Here is a 23,202-nt window from a genome sequence, read left to right as displayed (position 1 = left end):
ACTCAAGACTAAAAGGTAATCAATGTTATTTATGTATATTTTAAACCACACTTTAACATTTTGGTGCCATGCTTCAAATCTGAACTTTGATCTTGCTGTGAACCACTGTGGAATGCATAATAAAGGGCGCAGCACAGAAAGTTCTTCTGTGAATTCCACACTGTTTTGTATGAAATGGTCAGAGCTCAGGCACTTAACTATTCAGGGTGTGCAAACATAGGCTAGAGATGGTAAAATGGCTTTGGAAAAAATGTTATTCTTTCTTTCTTTCCTCTCTTTTAAAACAAACTGCAGTTCAAAGTAATAGTGGCTATGTGTTTATTGTATTGTTAAATGACTGACTGCTTTTCAGTACATACTGTGTACTGGTTTGTTAAATGACTGACTGCTTTTAAGTATATCATATGTCCTGTTTTGTTCAATGACTGACCTTGCTTTTAAGTACTGTTTTGTTGAATGACTAACTTTGCTTTTAAGTATATGAGGTTCCTGTTTGTTGAATGACTAAGTTGCTTATTCGGTATGTGGTGTCTGCTGCCTTTGTTTATTCGTTGTAATAGTGGGTGGTTCCCACAAGAAATAACAAAAACTTTATTAATATATAAGAAACAAAAAACACAAGGAGGTGCCTTGTGTCAAGGGAGGTACCCTCAAGGTTATAGTGGGCGGATCCCACAGCAAATAAGGACAAATTGTTACTATATATATATATATATATATATATATATATAAATAAAGAGAGAGAATTTAACACAAGGAGGCACCTTGTGTCAAGGGCGGTACCCGGTACCCTCAGGGAAAAAAGGTAAGAGGTATGACTGTTTGCTTTCTGCTGCTTTAATGTATGACTGATGTCTGTGTTGTTGTGTGATGTTATCCCTGCAGAGAGAGAAAAAAGAAAAAGAGAAAAGTTAAAAGTTAAAGCCCAGTCCTCCCCATGGCTACAGAAAGCCACTAGATCAGAAATGAAAAAAATGAGAAAGAGCCTGTAATCACTGGCACAAGACAAAAAAAAACCCTCTAACAGACAGAAATTCTGTGAATTACGTAACAAAGTCAAAAAATTAATAAAACAGGACAAACTCCTATAGTACCAGTCTGCCCTGAGCTCCACCCAAAACAACTCTAAACAATTCTGGTCAACCATCAACTCCATCCTCCACCCAGGAAAAGTAGGAACCCCTCCACCAAACAAAACAAACTCCTCTGAAAACATTGCCACCTCTTTCAACATTCACTTCACACAAACCGTTATATCACTAGCAAAACAACACAACCCCATTCTCCTACCCCCTCCAACTACACCTAGTAACCTGCCCACTGCATTTGCTTTCTCTCCTATCCCTACCACCAGCATAAAAAAAACTCTTATCAAAACTAAAGCCCACAAAACTAGCAGCTGACAACCTCCCAGCTGAGTACCTTAAAATTGTAGTTGAAGCCCTAGCCTACCCAGTTGCAATCCTGATTAACTGATCTTTATCTGAAATCTATGTCCCTTCACAATGGAAAATATCCCACATTATCCCCCTCCACAAAGGAGAGCCCTCCACAGAATTCACCAACTACCGGCCCATAGCAATTCTGTCTCTTCTATCAAAAATACTTGAGAGATGCATTCACTCTCAAGTTCTAAACTATCTCCTTACTAACAACCTCCCATCTAACACATAACATGGTTTCCGGCCATACCACAGCACAACCACTGCCTTACTTGCTTTCACTAATACAATCCTTCAACATAAAAATAATGGTTATTTTGCCTCTGCAAATTTCCTAGACCTATCTAAAGCATTCGACATGGTCTCTCATAAACAACTCATCACTGTCCTCAATACTCTATCCTTCTCTCAATCTGTCACAAACTGGTTCCAGAGCTACCTGACTGATCACCATTAATCCGTTGTTTGGCATAATGACTCAACTCCCTGTCTCAGTAGGTGTTCCCCAAGGATCCATCCTTGGACCCTTACTCTTCTCCATATTCACTAATAATCTAGCCTCTGCTACCAAACAAGCCACTCTCATACAGTATGCAGATGATTCCACCATCATCTGCTCAGCCCACTCCCTACCTGAACTTCAAAAGACCACACAGGAATCCTTTTCCTCAGTTGAAACTTGGCTTTCAGATGCACAATTAATATTTAACCCAAACAAAACAAAATTCATCTTCCAACCCACCAAATACAATCTAAACACCCACCAATTTAATATTAAAGCCAGTGACAACACCATTATCGCCCCAACAGACCACACCAAACTACTTGGAGTTGAAATTGACAGTAACCTCAAGTTTGTCATCCACATCTTATTAACCACAAAAAAGTACACAAAAATCTAGGAGCTTTATACAGAAATAAGCAATTCCTCACCAAAACAGCCAAGATTTCAGTTGCAAATAGCCACCTTATCTCCACTCTACTCTACGCCTCTCGAATATTTACCAACCTAGGGCAAAGTGAGTTAGGTAAACTTGAAGCTTGCTACAACAAAATAGCAAGGTTTGCCACTGGAGCAAACTACAGTAGCCACAATTGCACCTTACATACTGAACTATGCTGGCTAGAACTCCTCACCTCCTTCAATGGTACCAACTCTCACTTGCCCACAAACTACTAAATCATCCTCTAAAAGTCCCCTCCCTCCAAAATCTACTCTAACCCTATCATACCACCAGACCACTACACTCCAGCAACAAAAATTAATTACAGGTAACTAGAACCAGGAATTCTGCTGGAGAAGCTCTCTTCTCCTACTCCATAGCAAAATTATGGAATACCCGTCCTCACACTATAACTTCTGTGTCATCACTCACTAACTTCAAAGCTACTCTAAAATCTCATTTAAAAGAGCACTGGGCATGCCCCTGTAACAAACCTCTCTAACATCTCTACCCCAACCTCTCTAATCCCTTTCTTCCACCCCTCTAACTACCTTGGATTGCAGCCAAATACATTGCTTGTAAACCTATATCTCACCTGTAATCTTAGCCACTGTTATTCAAGGGTAATAGCTGCTAGCTCAGCTATTAAAATACTTGCCAGTCTTTATGGCACCAATGATATATAAGTGTTGCACCATTTAACTAAATATTTAATTTCATTTTGAACTATAACTGTTTACTACTATTGTTAAAGAAAACCTACCTATACTTGTAACTTGTAATTAATTGTTGTTTTTATTGTGGAGCTTTCTCCCCAGGCCTCCGCTGAAAAAGGACCTGTGTCCAGTCAGATTTTCCTGGTCAACAAATGTAAATAAATAAAAATAAAAGTTGAGTTAATTCAAATTTATAAGCCTACAGCATGTTGAAACGTAAGTGTGTCTGTTGTTAAATCAAGTCCAGGTGTGACTGTGAGAAAGTACCCTCAGAGGGTCCAAAAGAGTGATCAGTTCTGGACACAATTATTCCAATTGCAATGCTGGAGCTGTAACTTTTGAGCTCATGATGCAATGAAAGCAAGGGGATGCTGTGGGGAAAAGGATGATCAAAACCACTCCTCTGTCACTGCATGATGACAGAATTCCTACCCTTCCCTCCCTGAATGGTATGTGGATTGATATAGTTATTTTTCTTTCCTCTGAACTGCCAGGATTCAGGATCTGTAAAAAAAAAAAAAAAGAGAGAGAGAGAACAATGGGAACAAAGATAACCACACAAGATTGAATCCCTGAGGGAACACCTGCATATTTTATGTATCATAGTTAAAATAAAGGATGTTGTAAGTATTTGCATGACTGGTTTCAGCTTACTAAGAATTGTTCTGGTGGAGTATTTCCATTAAATGGAACTTATGATAGGAATAAATTAATGAACTTGAAAGGTGTTAAGTAAATGGGTAACAAATGTCAGTATTTTATTCTTGCTATACTAAATCTCCTAAAAGTAAAAAGAGGATGCTAATAACCCATTGCAACAGGTAAAAGATGTTAAGAAAGCAGTACAGACTAGTAAAAAGGGATCCCTTTATCCAGTTTTGGCAGGTTTGGGGGAAAAAAAACTAAGCATGGCCAAAAAGCAGAGAATTTTATAGAGGATGATAATCCTCCAGTAACTACTGCACCCCCACTCCCATATGTACCAGTACGGGTGGCCCCTGTACAAGATTATGCCGTTTCTCAGAGCTCTGCATTTTTCAGCACAAAGTCAGTGTGGTACTGTTACATCTGAACTTAGTTTCCTTGTTCAACTCTCATCTTTAGAACGGGCATCTGCAGTTAAAAAGGTTTTTCTTTCTTCTTCCATCATTCTCAACAACCTTCTACATTTCCAGTAGGACCACTAGTGTTTGACACTCCTGTGGCTCATCACAAATGCTCACATGATAGGGTAGGACAAGAATCTATTGCCTCTGCAGAAGATCTTTTTGACACCTTTAAAAAAATGGGGAGGGACTAATGCTGATTTGCATACTATCTAAATGTTTTCTTTCTAAAAGAAAAAAAAAAAAACATCCATGAAAATTTAAGGAGGAGTTAAAAAAAACTTACAGCCCTGCTTTGACAGATTTAAACCAGCTGCTTTGGGAAGTTGCTTCAAATGAAATAAGAACACAGTTACTTGGAAAGGCTAAAATAGCAAATTTTACTAGTGTTGTCGCCTCACAGTACGATGCTGTCCAGTTCGATTCTCGGCTAGACCGTTTTCTGCATGGAGACATGCATGAATGGGAGTACCTCGCTGAAGGTTGTGCATCAGGGCTGGTAACTCGGCACGTAAAAATCAACTACCAATCATTAGCGGACCGGAGTTCCGCTGTGGCGACCCCTAACCGGGAAAAGCCGAAAGACACAACAGCAACTCCCACAGGAAATTTCACTAATAGATAAAAGGATAGCATTGTTAAATTACAAAAGTGTTAGGCATGTAGGCAAAATAAGGAGAAAACCCCTGAAGCTCATTTGAGTCATCTTAAAGCAGTGTTTGCTAAACATTCAGAAATACCACACCTAAATGAACAAGCTAAACCAGCTATTGCAGCTGCCTTCATGCAGAGTTTGCAAGCCCCTGTACAAAATAAAATAAAGCAAGTGCTTATAGACTGGCAGGAAAAAGTCTTAAAGTCCAAGTCCTTATTAAGTGCTGCAAATCACCGTACTGACTATGGCAGTTTAATAAAACAAAAATAAATTTTGACCCTTTGCTGCCACTGGATCAAAAAGGATCCTATTTTAAGGTAGAAATAAATGCAAAATAAATTCTATTCCTGGTGAAACTGGCAACACTAGGTCGGTATTAAAAGTTATTTCAGACAATTAAATACCAATATAGAAACAAAGTAAAGGCAGTTGATGTAAAAAATGCTACTGTTACGTATCCTGATTTAAAACCTATACCCATTTCTTTAAGTCCGATTGAAGAAAGGCATTCTTTTCTTTGAGCACAACTGTGCCAGTAAATCTTCTATGCAAGCTGGGTACTACCGTTTACTGTACACCAGAAGGGGTGTATATAGATGTTCCAACAGAATCAGAGGGGGAAGTATTACAATTCTTAGCAAAAGCTAAGAAAAGCCCTTTGAAGGCATACAGGCAACTGAAAACTGCTGAGCAGGTACCTGGTAACTTATGGGTTAAACATGTTAATGAAGTAGGTATATTAAAATCTGCAAAACCTGTAAAAATAAAATTGAATCTTTCAAAACCCTTCCATAAAATTCCACAGTATCCACTGAAATCAGAAGCACAACAGGAAATCAAACCTGTAATTCAGTCTTTGATACAAAAAATAAATAATTGCAGCTAAAAGTCTTTGTAATACTCCTAGTCTCCCTGTAAAAAATAAAAAAAATACTTCTGGGTTTGTGCAAGATCTGAGAGCTGTAAACAATGCAGTATTACCAACTTTTCTGTGGTTCAAAAATCAGCAACAATGCTTAGTTGCATACCATCTAGAGCAAAATATTTTTCTTTAAGAGGTCTCTGTTCAGCATTCTTTTCTCTACCTATCCATTCTGAAAGTCAGTTTCTGTTTGCTTTAACTTATAAGGGACAGTAGTATACATGGATACAGTTGCCACAAGGATGCACTGAATCTCTTTCATTATTTTTTTCCCTCAAATTCTAAAAAAAAACATATTTAAAGGATGTGACATTTCCAGGTGGGTCTGTGTTAGTGCAATTTGTAAATAATTTATTAATAGCATCTGATTCTTTTCAGCAGTGTTAACAGAATACTCTGCATCTTTTGACTGTCCTTATAGAAAAAGGACACAGTGTCAACAAAAAAAAATACAGCTATGGGGTTACCTCAGGTACATTATCTTGGGTCATTTATTATCTCAGAGTAGGATCTTACAGTAGCTATCCCTCACTCTGAATCATCTTAAAATGAAGAATCCCTTCTTGACTGCACATCTGACTAAATATGAATATGCACTTTCTCTTTTCCTGATCCATCTGTTTATCTGATACATTGTTCTGTTTTAAATCCTGCATCTTTGTTATTAATTGCTGAGGATGGTATAGAGCATGATTGTGTGTGTGTGACTAATTATCTGCTTTCTTCTAGAGAGGACTTAAAGGATACTGCTATACACAAAGCCAGATTAAATTTGTGGATGATGCCTGATCAAGACAAAGATTTGGTCACAAAAATAATATTTTGTTGTAACAAAAAAAAAGAGGGCTTTTTTCTGTTAAAAATTTTCATTGATTGCCCATCAAAATGGGATAGATAACTTGGCAGATTATGCCACCAAGCAGATTATAGAATTGTAATATTTCATATGTAATGCTATTGTAAAACTCTAATAACGATGACATGTCTGATTTTAATAAAGTGTCACTTTTCAAGCTGAAGCATCACAGGGAGAAGTTCAGAAGTGGCTCAAAGATGGATATATGAAATCCTCTAATGGAGTATGGCAACATCCAGACTGCCGACTGGTGATGCCTGTCTCCTTACCACCTTACCTGGTAAGGGCATATCTTTACTAGCCCATGCAGGTAAGACAGCTTTATTTAGTCAAATTACCCAAAGTTGGTATACCACTCATGTCTCCTCTTTGATACTTCGGTATGTTAATAGATGTGCGATTGTTTAGAATACAATGTTAGCTACCACCACCTTGGGGACCTTTTGTTAATGTACAGATGGACTTTGTCCAGATGACTAAAGTACATAATTTACAATAATGTTCTATTAGTAATCTGTATGTTTTGCAAAAGCTCACCCATGTCACAAAGCAGATTCTGTAATTCTGGTGTACCTTGTACTATCAGTTTTTTTAATCTTAGTCTTCACTGGCCCAACCATTCGCAATCATCTGGACTAGTAGAGGGGGTTAATAGGACCCTTAAAAAAAATTCTCAAAGATTTGTACTAAACAAAATTGAAACAGTCAGAGACACTTTGAATTCTACAAGGAAACTGGGACCATATGAGATATTGATGGGAAGACCCATAGCCCTTCCATTTGCTCCCCCTGTGTCAAATGAAAAGATCAACTCTAATGGATAATAAAAAGAAAATATTCATTTCTTACAACAGTATCTCTTCCTCCACCACCTGACCAGCCCTGCCACCAACTGCAGTCAAGTGGCTGGGTTTATGTGAAAACCTTCCAAAAAAAAGAACTGCTACAGCCTGAGGTAAAAAGCCCTTAACCTTGTAATTCTCACCACCCTGACTGTGGTCCACTGTGCAAAACAACCAACCTGAATTCACTTATCCCACTGTAAGAAGACCTGTCATGTGCTCCAGATGAATCATCATTGCTGGCGAAAAAAGATCGAAGTGCGAAGGACGAATCATCTGCCCAGTGAAATGTATAAGGAGGAAATTCAACTAAAACAGCACCTCATGATGAATCCCATGACAGCAGGTACTTTTTCTCTGTTTTTGTTACTGTTTCCTTTAATAACCTGGTAGAAAGAAAATAAGTTTCCTGTTGGTTCTTCAACAGCACGCTGTGACAAACTGTTGTGTATGTTTGCATATACCATGACATTCTAAGGCAGGGATTCCCAAGATTCCAATTCCTGCATCACAGGTAACATTTGAGAAAGAACTTAGTGACACTAATCTAACCTGGTGTAATCTGACTAATTTTTAAAGGTTGTTTCTCTTCAGCTTGCCACCACAAATCGTGAATACACATGTTATGCCAGAAATGGAACTGTGTCAGAGGGAATCAGCAAATACAATGACACTAGATATGAAAATGTGTTGAACTCTTTACAGTTAAAATTATATGACTGGGGGCATGGCATGGGCATGATAGGGGATTGTTACTACACTTGTGGTGATCATGCCTACACCTGGTTAACCACATACTGGTCAGGATGTTGTTTTTTGAGCTATATTACTCCTGCTGTTCAACATTTAGAGAACCTTCCAGCAGGCAGAATGAGAAATAAGTGGGCAATCCACTGGGTGGAACAAGTATTTTCAGTTAACTCCTGGGTATGGAGTGCAAAGGACAATGCTTGAAATCACCATGCTTGCTCAAATTCTTCAGGAGCTAGCTAACTATACTTCACATCACATCATAATGACAAATTGAAAAATGGCTGCAATATAAACTGTAGTGTTACAGAACTAATTGTCACTTGATATAATGCCTGCCAGAAAAGGGGAGGGGGTTCATTTGCCCTCATAAAAGTTGTTCTTGCATTACTGAGTACCATAATGAATAAGAAAAGTTGGCCAATTTCATGGAGCAGAGGGCCAAATATTTGGACAGTACTTCTAAATAATGGACACTTTTTGGATGGTTGGGCAGTGTATTTGGAAACTAGTATATTTCAAGGTATAAAAATTAGTATTATTGTTTTAATATTTTCTGTTCTAAAGGCTGGAATCACAAAGTCCTTAACTGTACCTGCACATGAAATGCCACTTGTACCTGATGATAAACTTAAGTCAACCAATACTAATGAAGCGTATTTTATCAAATTAAGAAAAATCAAAATATAGTTGTGTATTTTATGACACTAGTAGTGTCAAAGGAGGGAATCTGTTAGAGAGAAAATGCATCTCATGATTATTCTACACAAAATGCATATTAACTTGCAATTTTTTCACAAATATGTTTAATGAATCATTTAATACTTGCTCATGTTAAAAATATGTAGTTTAGATGCATAGTTATGCAAACCACAAACACTTAATTGTAGTTCTTTGTGTTTCACTACTGCATTCTAATATCAAGCTGCAAGTGTATTAACAGATGACTGAAGGTAAAGAAAGTGCTGAAGGGGTTAAGGGATGTTAAAAAGACTAGTTTCTATGTGAAGCCGTGGTGGTGCAGTGGTAGCATTGTCACCTCACAGCAAGAGGTTCTCCCGTTCGATTCACGGCTGGAGCGCCTTTTGTGTGGAGCCTGCATGTCCTCCCCGCAGTCAAGTGGCGTTTGAAAGATATGCATGAATGGGCATGCCTTCGTTGAAGGTTGGGTGTCGAGCTGGTACCATGAAAATCTACTGCCAATCATTAGCGGACCACAGTTCCGCTGTGGTGACCCCTAAGCGGGAAAAGCCAAAGGAACAACATAAAGACTAGTTTCTGAAAACAAAGAACACACTGTATGTAAGCTCTGACCTTTCCAGGCTAGGATGGGGGATAGGTAGTTATAAGGAATGTTGGGGAGTTAGAATGTTACTGGTACTGAAATATACAAGGTCAAAAAATAAGACTAATAGTCAAGCCAGACGGCTTGTGTTTTTCTAAAACATTATTGTTACTTAAAACATGATTGTTGAGTGTTCACGTGCAGCACTAAGTAAGAAGCACGAGGGTCTGCAGAAATCCTATTGGCCAATGTCAGTATTCTGCATGCATGATACTGATAAAAAATAAAATAAGAACTGTGTATTTTTACTGCTTGGTGGGACTGTTTTTTTTTTTTAATTGTGAAGGTAGTCTCCCAGCACTGACGTATGTGGATTTAAATAAAAAGAAAATGTTTTGCACATCCTTAAGTGTTATTCTTGACTTAAGACTAAAAGGTAGTTAATGTTATTTATGTATATTTTAAACTACACTTTAACACAAGTAATACAATTTTCTGGTCAACCTGAGGACTGGTGATCCACTGAGGTGACCCCTAACTGGAGAAGCCGAAAGACAACTTAAACATAATTTCTGTGGGTTTGATTTAGATGGGTAGGGTCGTCTATTAGGGCTTATCTGTAGAGATATTTTTTACATGCATTCTAAGAAGTTACTTTTTTATACTGAAGTCAAGGGGAGATATAGTCAGTGTTTCATTTTCTTAGCTTGCTCATTAAAGCTGTGTAACTATGGTTGTGGCGTTGTTTTATAATTTCATAGTTTATAGGTAAGTACTAGGCAATCAGTCTGCAGACAATTACAAGCCTAGTCAAAAACTCTCTTCAGATGTTCCATCCAGCTTCAAGGAGGGCAAGACAAGATAGACTGGAGAAGAATTTGAAGCTGCCAATCCAGTTATCTAGGTTTACTTTGATGGTGACAAGTGTGCTACTTTGTTTGACATGTTGCATAAGTTTCTTCCACAGATGGGGATACATTGGGATATGAATCTATGCTGTGATTAATTTGTCTTTTATGCGGGTTTAGTTCACTTAATCTAGAATTTTAGGTACCATTTGTTCTGTAAACTAATAGGATGTCAAAGAGGATTGGATCTTTCATGGCAGAAAAGACTAGATACAGATCCCCACAGAGGAATCCATACGATATTGATTACAGCGGGATGGGCTGCCATTTTGTCCCTATAACTAAGATTTTTGAGGCCACTGATCTTTTTAGTTATTAATATCTGAAGTTTCACATGTTGAGTGATATGTTTAGACAAATACAATGCCAAAAGGTACATTATATTGAACAATGAGTGAGATGAAATATGAGTGAAGGGGAATTAAGACGCCTTTTGGATCTGTCTCACGTGGGCTTCAGGCTTCTGGCAAAGGCTATTGCCTCCCCTATAGTGCCATTTTTAGAAAAAGTGATAAGGTTAAAAGTACCAACATAAAAATTTCACCAAAACACAAATTAATGGTCATGCTGCTAAACGCTAGGAGTCTAAACATGAAACTGCGCTCATTGTAAGCATTCCTAATCCTGGAAAATACTGACATCTGTGCAGTCACAGAAACCTGGTTCAAAGCTGCGGAGAGCACCCCAGCCTTACCTGGTTTACCCATCGTATCATACATTCAGAACCCAAACTGTGGGCAGTAAAGCCAAAGGAGGTTGAGATTCAATATACATTAAAGACATGCACACCTCCAAGCTGGTGAAACAGTATGATGCACAGGAGACACTCCAGATGCAGTTAACCATTGACAAGACCCCTATTCAAATCATAGCTAGCTACCGGTCCCTAAATCTAACTCAAGATACCCAATCCGCCTATTTGGACCTGTTTGAATCTATCAAGATTTAACCCTTTACCCTGATCCCGGGTGACTTTAACTTCCCAAACATTGATTGGATGAACTACTCATGCCAGAACACAAATGCCCAGAGATTCCTTGATTTTTGTCAATGCAAATGCCTTGGAACAGCTAGCCAATATCCCCACAAGAGGTGATAATATCTTGGACTTGCTATTAACCAACATGAGTAACCACTGCAGCATCCCTATAGTATCATCCTCCATGGTAAGATTCGACCACAAAAATGGTCACTTTCGATGTCACCATCTTTCCCAACCCCCCTCTAGCTTAGATCAGACATAAAAACTTCTCTAAAGCTGATTACAGCCTCCTGAGGGATGGTATTAACAGCTTCACAACCCCCTCCCCTTCTGTAGGTACTGGCACTAATATCCAAAACTACACCAAAGCACTATACGAGCATTTATATAGATGCATGGAATCAGGAATACCCGACAGGACTAAATCATCCTCTGCAAGGAAGAGTAGACCTGTCTGGTGGACATCTGCAGTAAATAAAATCTATAACAAAAGGAAAAAATTGCTGTCCAAGACCAAGAAGAAACAGGTGCCCAATTGGAAGTAATGTCTCCTTAGGCTGAACAAGCAAATAAGAACAGTAGTGAAATCCTCCAAAGCAAACTTCGAGTCCAAATTGGCCACCTCTACTAGAGACAATCATAAAGCTTTCTTGACATATGTCCGCAACCTCAAAGGAAGCACCCAGATCTGTTCAGAACTGGTGGTCAAGGACACCACATATACAAATGCTGTAAATATAGCAAATTTGCTGGGTGACAGAGAGAGTCAGCGAAAACTTTATCCCTCAGTTCCCCCATCAGGAAATCAGGACATCCCCAGTACCTGCTCTCTTCCCCTTATATCTAGGGAACAGGTCATCACTGTTCTCTCAAAGGCAAAACATACAGGCCCATGGGACTCCATAACATCCCAGGCTACATCCTATGTGAACTCGGGCAGGAACTTGCAGCACCATTAGGCACCTTATTCAACCTAAGCCTGAGTACTGGCTTCATCCCAGCTGAGTGGAGGACAGCCACTGTCATCCCTTTACATAAAGGTGGACCGTCCATCGATCCGGGAAATTATAGATCCATCAGCCTAACTAGCCTTATCTGCAAGGCCATGGAATGGGTTATCATGGGACTCATTAACAAGGACATTAGCAACCTCCAAACACTTGATCCCACACAGTTTGGTTTCATCAATTTGGAGGTCATGTCTGCTAAATTTGGGTCAACTTCTTTGAGACAGTCACCAAAGCCATGGACGAGGTGAAGATGGTGCACATCGTCTACCCTGACCTGGCCAAAGCCTTTGACATTATTCCCCACTCAGGTATAATAGATAAACTCTCTCAACTAGGCATCAATCCATATGTTACCAGATGAGTAGCAAACTGGTTCACTGAGAGAAACCACGTAGTCAAAATAGGGGAAGCCACCTCAAGCAGTAGACTCGTAACAAGCGGCATACCCTAGGGTTCAGTCTTGGAGCCTCTGTTATTTGGGATATACTTTTCTGAGGTGCAGGCCAAAACCAGTGGGCTATGACTGACCAAGTCTGGAGATGAATCCAAGCTGGGTGTTGTCATCAGTTCCCCCTAGTGATGTGGACATCCTCTAAGAGGGTCTTACTCAGACAAATGACTGGTGCCAGAAACATAGCCTGAAGGTGAATACCAAAAAATGCATCATCATCCCCTTTAGGGAGAGTGACATCCCCACAAATTATCACATTAATAACAAGGTCCTAAGCACGTGATCAGTCGTGAGGGATTTGAGCACCCTGGTTGATAGCAACCTGACTTTTGACCACCATGTTGCTTCCATTGAACAGAAAGCCTTCTACATTGCTCACCTCATAAGTAAGGGTATCTCATCCAGGGACAAGGAGATCATAACATCCCTGTATTCTTCCCTTATAAGGTCCATTATTGAGTATAACGCCCCTTTTGGCAAGTACCTTGCAAAGTACATGCAGCAGCTGGAGAGAACACAGAGGTTCCTCATCAGGAGATTCCAGGGCCTCAAACATCTACCATACACATATAGGCTAACAGCCCTATCCCTTTACTCAGTTTCATACAGACTCCTCAGAGGTGACCTCTGTCTGGCATACAAGGCGATCACGGACCCCCATCTTGATGGGACTGCTGCATATCCGGAAGTCAAGCTCTACTCGAGTAATCCACATGAGCGGCCTCAACCTGGTCTGTGAAATCAACAAGACTTGCTGGTGGGATAGATTTGTGTCCCAGAGACTCCCACATCTATGGAATATAATCCCTCTCCACATCAAGCAAAGTACCTTTTTACCCCTTTTAAGCGCAACCTGGATAACTGGATGGGAAACAGAAAATATACCCCCAGGATTCCACCTGTGTCCCTGCTGGACAGGGGCATTGGGTGCTGATTTGTCTAAACATGGGCTAAACTCTTGGCTAGGCTTATAAGGGCCTCAAGGCCAATAGCCTAGTAACCTCTTATGATCCTATGATTAGATGAGCCTGAAAAAAGTCTTTCTGAGCTACTTTGGGGAAATGATAGTCAAATGATAAGGAATTATGAACAAAGGTGCCTAGATCCTTAGAGCAGTGTCTCATTAGAGGGTAGTATCACCTATATGGTGTATAAAAATGTTTTGCTTACCAAATAGAGCTATGCTACATTTCTCACATTTAATTTGAGACTATTGTACTTGTACCAGTTGTTAACATGGTCTAACCCATGTTGAGCAATTCTGAGTCAGTGGAAGATGGAATAACACCTAATTTCCAGTCTTCTGCAAATTTAGATAATCATAGATCAGGAATGTTGGCATGAAGGTTTGAGGAATAAATGACATAGAAGGCTGCCCGAATCTGAGCCCTGTGGTACACCACTAATTACTGTTTTGCTTTCTGAAGTGGCACTTGCTATTCTAACCACATGGATTCTGTCAGACAACCAGTTAGCTATCTATCCCACAATATACAGATTTATATTCAGACTCACAAGTTTGTAAATAATGCATGCATGGGGAATAGTGTCAAAGGCCTTCACCAGGTGTAGATGTGCTGTACATTCTGCATAACAGCTATTCAATACTTCAGTTACTTTTTCAATAATGTTAAAGAGGCAGGAGCCAAAATGATGAGGCTCCAGTGTTTTTTTTTTAAACAAGAAACATCTTTATTAAATTATCACCTATGACATCGGCAATCATTCATTCATATAAATGAAAACAAACCATATTCACATAATTTTAGTTGCAAACATAATACATCACAAACCATATTGACATAATTTTAGTTACAAATATTATACTTAACTTATAATCTATCCAGTCATTGTCAATCAAATATTACACAGCTCATTCAAATCTTTCCTTCTTTTAAACCTTGTTCCTCATCTGCATGTGTTGTTCCCACAATTCTCATTTTTCCTATGTAATTTTCTTCTAGCCTTTTCCAAAGAGCCCAACTGTATTCACCACTTCTACTAAAGTTGGTTTAAACTTTGATTTCCATTTTTTAGTAATTGCTTCTTTGGCCAGTCACCATAATTAGACTCTGTAAGGTCGTACTATAGCTAGGCAATTATGATTCTGTATCATAGCTCAAAAAATAATTTCCTTAATTACACCAATTTGCTCAGCCAGTATTTTTGATAGAATACTCTGCAGGGAATTTGTAAAGTCTGCCAACTAATTACACTCACAAAAATATATTCTCTATTACCTCTTCCTTCCCCATCACACCTCCAACATTTGCTGTCTACCTGAGGAAAAATTATTTGGAGTCTAATTGGGGTATAAAAATATCTATGTAAATACTTCCAAGCAAAAATCCTAAATCTTCTAGACTTTGTTCCATACTTGGGAGACATACATATATCCCCCATTGTTTATTTGAAAATTGCTTAACCTCTGATTGATTCTTATAGTTATCATGCAATATTTTGTATGCTCTGCTAATTATTCCTTTTTTAACAGCAGCATCTATTCTAGATTCTACTACAACTCTACCAGTACTGGTCTTTCACTTAGGATCCCCCCATTTATTTTTCTATGCTTATATTCTAATATCAATCTTTGAGAGGGAAGGCAATCCCTAGCATACAGTCCAAATAAATGCTTGGCCTCTTCCCATTCTATTACATTTTCCTGTCTAATTATTTGCTCCCAATAAATTGGTTCTTTTACCACTTTTTTCCAAAAAATTCCAGAACCCTCTTACCTATTGTCTGTATCCCTACTTGCAGTCATCCCTATTGGCAGAATCTCCTTTTTCCATTCCCATATTGGCTTAGTTCTTAGAATACTTTCTACTACTTTATGAATATAATATTCTGTATGGTTATTGTTATTCTTCTCAAGGATATGCATGGAAAATTCCAGTCTCTCTTTGTTTCTTGACCTTCCCCCTGTTTCATCATTCATTTCCACTTTGAATTATAGGTTTCTATTTCTGCTATGTACATGAGCCTTAACTGTTTAGCTCTGAAATACCCAGTCAAATCTGGTAATCCCAAACCACTCTGTCCATTCGGAAGAATTAACTTATCCCAGTTGACTCTTGTCATCTTTCCCTGCCAGATAAACTCCTAGAGCTCTTTATTAATTGCTATCTACAACTTCTCCTCTGGTTGATAAAAATATGCCTGACCTGTGTATAAAACTAAAGGAACTAAAAACATTTTAACTGCTTTTATCTTGCTATCCATATCCATATATCACAGCTTTCAATTTCTCAATTTTTGTATTGTCTTTTGTTTAATCTCTTCCACATATCCTTAGGAGTATAGATTAAAAAGGATTCTGATGTTGCAGCTAAGTACTTAATTTTATCATGCCCTCATAAATATGGATATTGTGGAACCAGTTTGTGTGTAGGGGGTCTACTTTATGCACTCGAAACACGAAAAACCCGAATCCAAATAGCATAACACAAAGAGCGAACCGCGAATATGTCAAACGTACTAAAGCACAAAATTTAAAACCTCGAACTGTCATAGTCGTCCAACCCACCACCCGCAACACACTATCTACCCAAACACAATAAAAAAAACACATACATACATTAACCAAAACCCTACTTCTAACCCTAAATTAAAGCACTCTGCTGTTAACCCTACACTAAACTCCACATTCACAACTATCTATGCACTATCCTTAACCCCTCCCTAACCCTAAGGTCCGTAACTACCGCACACTTCCCCTATGGAGTTATACCCAAACAAACTAAATATTCCACACACATACACTTAACAAAACCCTACACTAAACCTTACATACATTACCTACACAAAACCTTACATACACTACCTACCTATGCACTTACCTTAACCCCTCCCTAACCCTAAGGTCTGTAACTATCGAACACTTACCTTACGGAGCTATACCGCAGACGTGCCAACTATGTGAATTCGATATTTCCACTTTTGCGGTTTTGTTCGTTCAATGTATTCTCGGTTCGTTCTTTACATGTCGCGCTATGTGGATTCAGGTTTTTTCAGCTTTTGAGCGCATAAAGTAGACCCATATGTAGTTTCATTCATTTTGTATCCTGAACAGATCTGAAACAGCTTCAGAATGTTTCACGACAGTGAAATGTCTTTTCCTAGTTTTATCAGGTATAAAATAATATATGCAAATAGAGCTAGCTTTTTGTGATTACCACACCAATTATATCCTTGAATTTCTGAGTCTCTTATTTTCTTTCCCAATGGTTCTAAAGATATGTAAGTAATAAAGGGGAAAGAGGACAACCCTGCCTAGTTCCTATGCTCAAACAGAAATTATCAGATAGGAAACCACCCACTTTAAATTTCACCTCAAATCTCTCATATGTCTTCCTAATCAATCTCAATTTTATCAGGGAATGCAAATGCTTCTATTGCCCTGCTCATAAACTCCCAGCTTACTCTGTCAAATCCTTTCTCTGCATTAAAACCCATGAACAATAGTGGTATTTTCTGACATTCAGTTTCCCTCTGGATCATCAATGTTGTGTTAATGTTGTCAAATGTTTGCCTCCCCTCCATAAAACCACAATGATCAATATCTATCAATTTTGGCATCCCCTTTGCCAATCTTTTAGCCATTATACACATAAACACTTTATAATCATGGTTGTGGATTGGAATGGGCCTGTATGAAGCTTGATCTGATGGGTCTTTACCTACTTTAGGTATTACAGCTACCACCGCTTTCTTCCAGGATGTTGGTGCTTCTCCTCCTCTTAAATACCGTTAAACAAAATCTTCCAGATCTATATCAATTTTTCCCTCCTAGCTTCCAAACTTTCACAGGAATGCCATGTATTCCTCGGGACTTTCCTGTTGATTGGTTATACATCACTATTTTTATCTCATCTCCTAATATCCTAACTTTTAGTCATCAATTTTCCTCTACATCTATCCTTGCAGGCAGATTATATCATACTCTATAAAAATACTACTGTTAAGAAAAAAATGTTTGTTTTACTTACAGGTAATTTTCTCCCTCTTCTTTCCCTCTCCTAAGTGTTCCTCCATGCATTAGTGACATGATGTAGGGCATATGCTTTAGAGACCTCTACAAGTTTAACAAAGTCAAAAAATGTCCAATATTTCCAGGTTTTCTTGTTCTGTCATGTTTCACAAATCTAATTAATGCTTTGTAATCCCACATTTATTTGTCAGTTTCTGAGTTGCTGGTTTTATTCCTGTTCGTCTTCCAAATCCAGTATCTACTTTACTTCCAATGTACTCTTGGTTCTTCTAGTCAACTCTTGTGTTTTTTCTGTCTCTCAAGCATTTTCCATTGAAACATTGGAAAAGGTTTCACTGGCATAGTATCTTTGTGGTCTTTATTACCAGAAGAATAAGAGGCAGAATCTCCTTCTGTTTCTCAGCTCACATTTTGTTGGACAAATTTTGGATTTCCTCCTTAGCATGTTCTGCATCAAAAAATGATGTTGTCCCTCCAGAAAAGAATATTCTGAAGATAGCTGGTTACAGCAGTTTGAATCTCACACCTGCTTCTCGACATTCCCTGATTAGTGGAATAAATGTACTCCTTCTCTACCTGATATACAGTAAGTAAGCATTTTCCACAAACACTCTACTGTCTACCAATTTTAGTACTTTGTCCTTCTGCCACAGTTTTGTCAGAATCAACTCTTTCTGCTGGTAGGAGTGCATCTTTAGTAGTAAATGTGTAGGCTGCTTTCTCATGGCCAGGTTTGGAGCATACACACAATGTTTGAACCAAAACCAAAGCAGGTATCACGGAAAAGGAACTCAGCATAGTTTTGCAGTTAAAAAACAAACTGGTTTAATAGTAGTTTAAAAGAGCATAAACACAATTAAAATCACAGTGTTTTTGTCTTATTCAGTCAGACTTCATCAGACACATAAGGTTACAATTAAAACCGATATATATATATATATATATATATATATATATATATATATATATCCCAAGATATTCCACCAATTAAAATCGCCACCAAGAAAAATACTCAGTTTAACATAATTAGTTGTAACTAAACTGTAGCTTGAAAAGTGCCTTGTGCATTAAAACATTAGGAAAATACATAAGATAAAAAAAAACATATTATAAAAACATAGAGAACATCAAACAGGTGACAGTATAAAAATTAACAAATTATTTCACATGTTAAAATATTTCCGTGGATAAACTGTACAGCTAATAAAGTTCACTAGTTCATAAACTTGAATGTTAAAACATTAAAATGTGTTTAGCCCCTCTAGTGGTTCTTTTGGTAAATACATTTAGTGTGAATACACAGACATAATTTTTTCTTTCTTTCAAAGTTTAGCAGCTCTCAGTTTTAATACGGGGGCTCTGGAGGTGTATTCATTAAGTCCTGGTGAGCTGGTGGCTTGCAAAGTCAATTGCCACCATAACTCCCTATATTCAATCTTTTCCTCTTATAGCCCCCCTCTAATTTCCTTTTTTACCTGCTCAAGTACAAAAAAGGAGTAATGTGCTCTTTGACATAATGTGTGCTTACAAAGAGCATTAGACTCTTTTTTTTTTTTTTTTATTTTGTGTATCATAATGCTGTTCATAAATCCTTCTCCTCAATTTACGCTCCATCTTTCCGACGTAGAAGGATTCACATTCCCCACACAGAGCCAAGTAAATAAGTCCATTAGATTCACAATTATAGAATTGTGCACTGTATCTATTTATTCCTACTTGTTATAAATATTCTTTTTTGTTTGATATATAACTGCACTGAGTGCATCTTCCACATTTATATGTTCCTTTCCTTTTCTTATCACCACTTCCATTGTTATAAACATTTTCTAACTTTATATTTTGGGAGTTTCTATAAACCACTTTAAGCGGTTGGTTACTACATTCCTCTATATCAGTGAAACTAAGGAACTTTTCCCATTCATCTTCATGTCACCTTTCTCATACACCCTGCACAGGCATTAAATTCTAAAATTAGTGCCTTGCTGAAATTTCCTTCCTCCTTTTCCATATGCCTGGCAGAATCTCATGTGATGTGCCTAATATAGGTTTAAACTTCGATTTCCTACCTACTGCAACTTCTCTTCTAACTTCTGCAATTAAGCTGTCAGGATACCCTCTGGTTCTAAAGAAAAGTTCAAGTAGGTTACTTTCTTCTTCGTAGTCTGCATCTTCTGATACCATTCTGCTTGCTCGGACATATTGTCCTTTAATAATATTTTTCTTATAATGGGCAGGATGTGCACTATTGAAGTGGAGAAAGGAATTGGAAAATGTTTTCTTTCTATAAATCTTTGAACAAAACTTATTATTTTTCTTAAAAATCTCTATATCTAAAAACTGCAACTTTTCATTACTAATATTGTATGTGAATTTTAAAAACGATGTGTTATTTAAATAACATAAAAACTCGTCTAAAACTTCTGTGTCCCCTTTCCATAAAATACCTATGTCATCAAGGAACCTCCTATAGAGGTTCCATTGATCTGCATATTTGGACCCTAAAACAAATTTCTCCTCCCATCTAGCTAGAATTAAATTTGTGTAAGTCAGGCACAAGCCGCCCCCATTGCCACTCCTTGCATTTGCTGGTAGAACTCACCATTAAAAAATCTGAAATTATATCTTAAAACCAAATCAATTAAATTCAAGCAAACTATCTGCTCGTTTTTAGTGAGTTCACCATCTTCAAAAATTATTTCTTCCAACATTTTCATTCCTTCATTACATGGAATGCTGGAAAACAGGTCGATGACATCTATTGTTACAAATTTTGTATCATCATTCAATAATTCATCATTTACTTCCCTTAGAAAGTCCCAGGAATCTCTCAGTATCACCCTTCTCTTTAGCCACAGTTTCTTAAGCTTAGCATCAACAAATTTTGCCAAAGGCAGAGTCTTAGATCCATCTGCTGACACTATGGGTGTTGGGGGGGGGTCTAACTCATCCTTATGGACTTTAGGAATTCCAAATATTGATGGTATTTTGGGTTTTGTTACCTTCAAATAATTATAAGTTTTTTGGTCAATCAGCCCTTCCAACATCATGTCGTCTAAGGCCACATCTATTTTCCTGTAAGCAATATTAATTTTGTTTAACAATACACTGGAATATTTGCTGGTATCATTTAAAATTTAATTCATTTTTCCTTCGTAAGTAATTGAATCCATAATTACTATCCACCCTCCCTTGTCAGGTTTCATAACCCTTAATTCCTTGTTCCCCCTCAGTTCATCTAAAACATTTCTTTCTTCCACATTCAAATTAGCCTTATATTTCACCTTCCTATATCCCTCTCTGAATCTATTTTCTAGGTTTTCAAAGTTTTTTAACTGAGAATGGGTGGGGGGTTGTATGTACTCTTCTTAGTACATGTACCAGCCATGCTATTCTGTTGTGGCAACTTTATACCCAAGTTCACCTTCCTAATAAATATTTTAAGGTCTGTTAAAAATTTCACCAGGTCCCCTTTTTCTGAGGAATACATTTTAGACCTTTTGACAAAAGACTAAAATGCTCATTTGTTAAAACAGTATTGCTAAAATTATAAATAGTAAAACCATCCTTAGTGAACTTATATGCATTGTCAGCTTCTCCTCTAATAATACTTGTTACACTATAGTCCTGGGTAGGGTAAGGGGTAACATCACTTATTAATACCTCATTCTCCCCCTTCTCCCCCCCTCCAGTGAATAATTTGCTGTTGATAGTTTGTATTCCTTTATTTTTTAACCTTTCTGATCTTCTCAGTGTAGGATATTCTGAAAAATCATCAAGGGCACCCACATTGTTACTAATATGTACCTCATCTCCATTGTCACCCTTCCATTGTTCATTTTCATAACTAAAACTGTCTCCCTCCTTTCTTCTATTTGCCCTTGGTAATGGATAGTTCGTATGATTTTTATACTCATTAATATCCCTTTGAAGCTTCTTCAGTTTTCTCTGAATAAGTTCATCACATTTTTCATCAATGCCTACCTTAACATTGTAATATTTGTCATTTTCAGAAGCTATAGTAAAAATTAAATCTTTTTTTATACATTCATCAATTTCCTCAATCTCCTTTTGCAATTTCTCTCTAATTCTTTCATTGTCCCTAATCATAGCTTTAAGTACATCAAGTCCACATTTGTCAAAAAATTTCAATAAGCTCTTTGTGTAATATACTACCACTTTCAACATTGTTAGGAAACTTCCATATTCGTAGGCCCTTAGGTACCACACATTCAGTAATGCATTGCCTTAAATATGCATTTTCAATATCTAGCATTCTATATTTCAACATTAAACAAGACATTCTATTCAATTTAACACTGTATGAATCAGTCATTGGTGGTACAATTCTTGTTTTTTCAGTAAATTTAGAAAAAAATGAAACTTGAAACCAAGCTTTTAAGTCTATTTTACTTGCCATATTTTGTGCAGTCCCTGAGACTTCTCTACAGCCTTGTCCTGGTGGAATAGTCGTTATTTCCATTTCATTTCTCGAGGGTAAATAACCTGTTGCTTTTAAAACACTTGGCGTACGAAAATAGTCCTCATCTCAATTTTATTTTCAGTATTTCCATTCAAAAGGATGCCTTGTTTTGGCCATACATTGCGGCCACCATGATTCCTCTCATTTCACTTTCTCCAGCATTCATAACCTCTTGTGACCGCCATTTCAAGCCATGGTAGCCAATTCAATCAAGGATTGGCTTAAAGGAGTTAGGAGGTCAATCAATTCAGTGAGCTGGCCAATCAGCTTTGTTGTTTGGCCCACTTCGTCTGGCCCACCTCTGCAATCACTTGTACGGGCAAGTTCCTTATCCATGCTTGAGAAAACAACAAGTAATTCCAAAAAAAAACTTAAACTGATACCCAGCAAACAAACTTTGAACCAAAACCAAAGCAGGTACCATAGAAAAGGAACTCAGCACATTTTTGCAGTTAAAAAACAAGCTGGTTTAATAGTAGTTTAAAAGAGCATAAACACAATTAAAATCACAGCGTTTTCATCTTATTCAATCAGACTTCATCAGATACATAACAGGAAATAAATTCTCCTCACCACTACTAAAGACACCAAGGGTAGGCAAATGAACAAAGAAAAAAGACCTTGAGTGTCGTCCACAGCTTCAGGCTTCAGACTGTTAAAACACAATTTATTAATCGCTTAAAAAGTGAAGCTGACAGGATGTACACTTCACTAGAATATGATGAACTGAAAATAATTAAGTATCCAAGCAGTTGTCATCCACAGCTTCAAACTTCAGGCTGTTAAAACTCAATTTATTGAAAGCTTAAAAAGAAGTTGACAAAATGCAAACTTCACTGAAGTACTGAAATAATTAGCCT

The sequence above is a fragment of the Protopterus annectens genome, chromosome 7.part0 (genome assembly GCF_019279795.1).
Source record: "Protopterus annectens isolate FY-2018-M chromosome 7.part0, PAN1.0, whole genome shotgun sequence".
Classification (NCBI taxonomy): Eukaryota; Metazoa; Chordata; order Ceratodontiformes; family Protopteridae; genus Protopterus; species Protopterus annectens.
The sequence above is the reverse complement of the archived record's forward strand: the minus strand, read 5'-3'. Positions refer to the sequence as shown.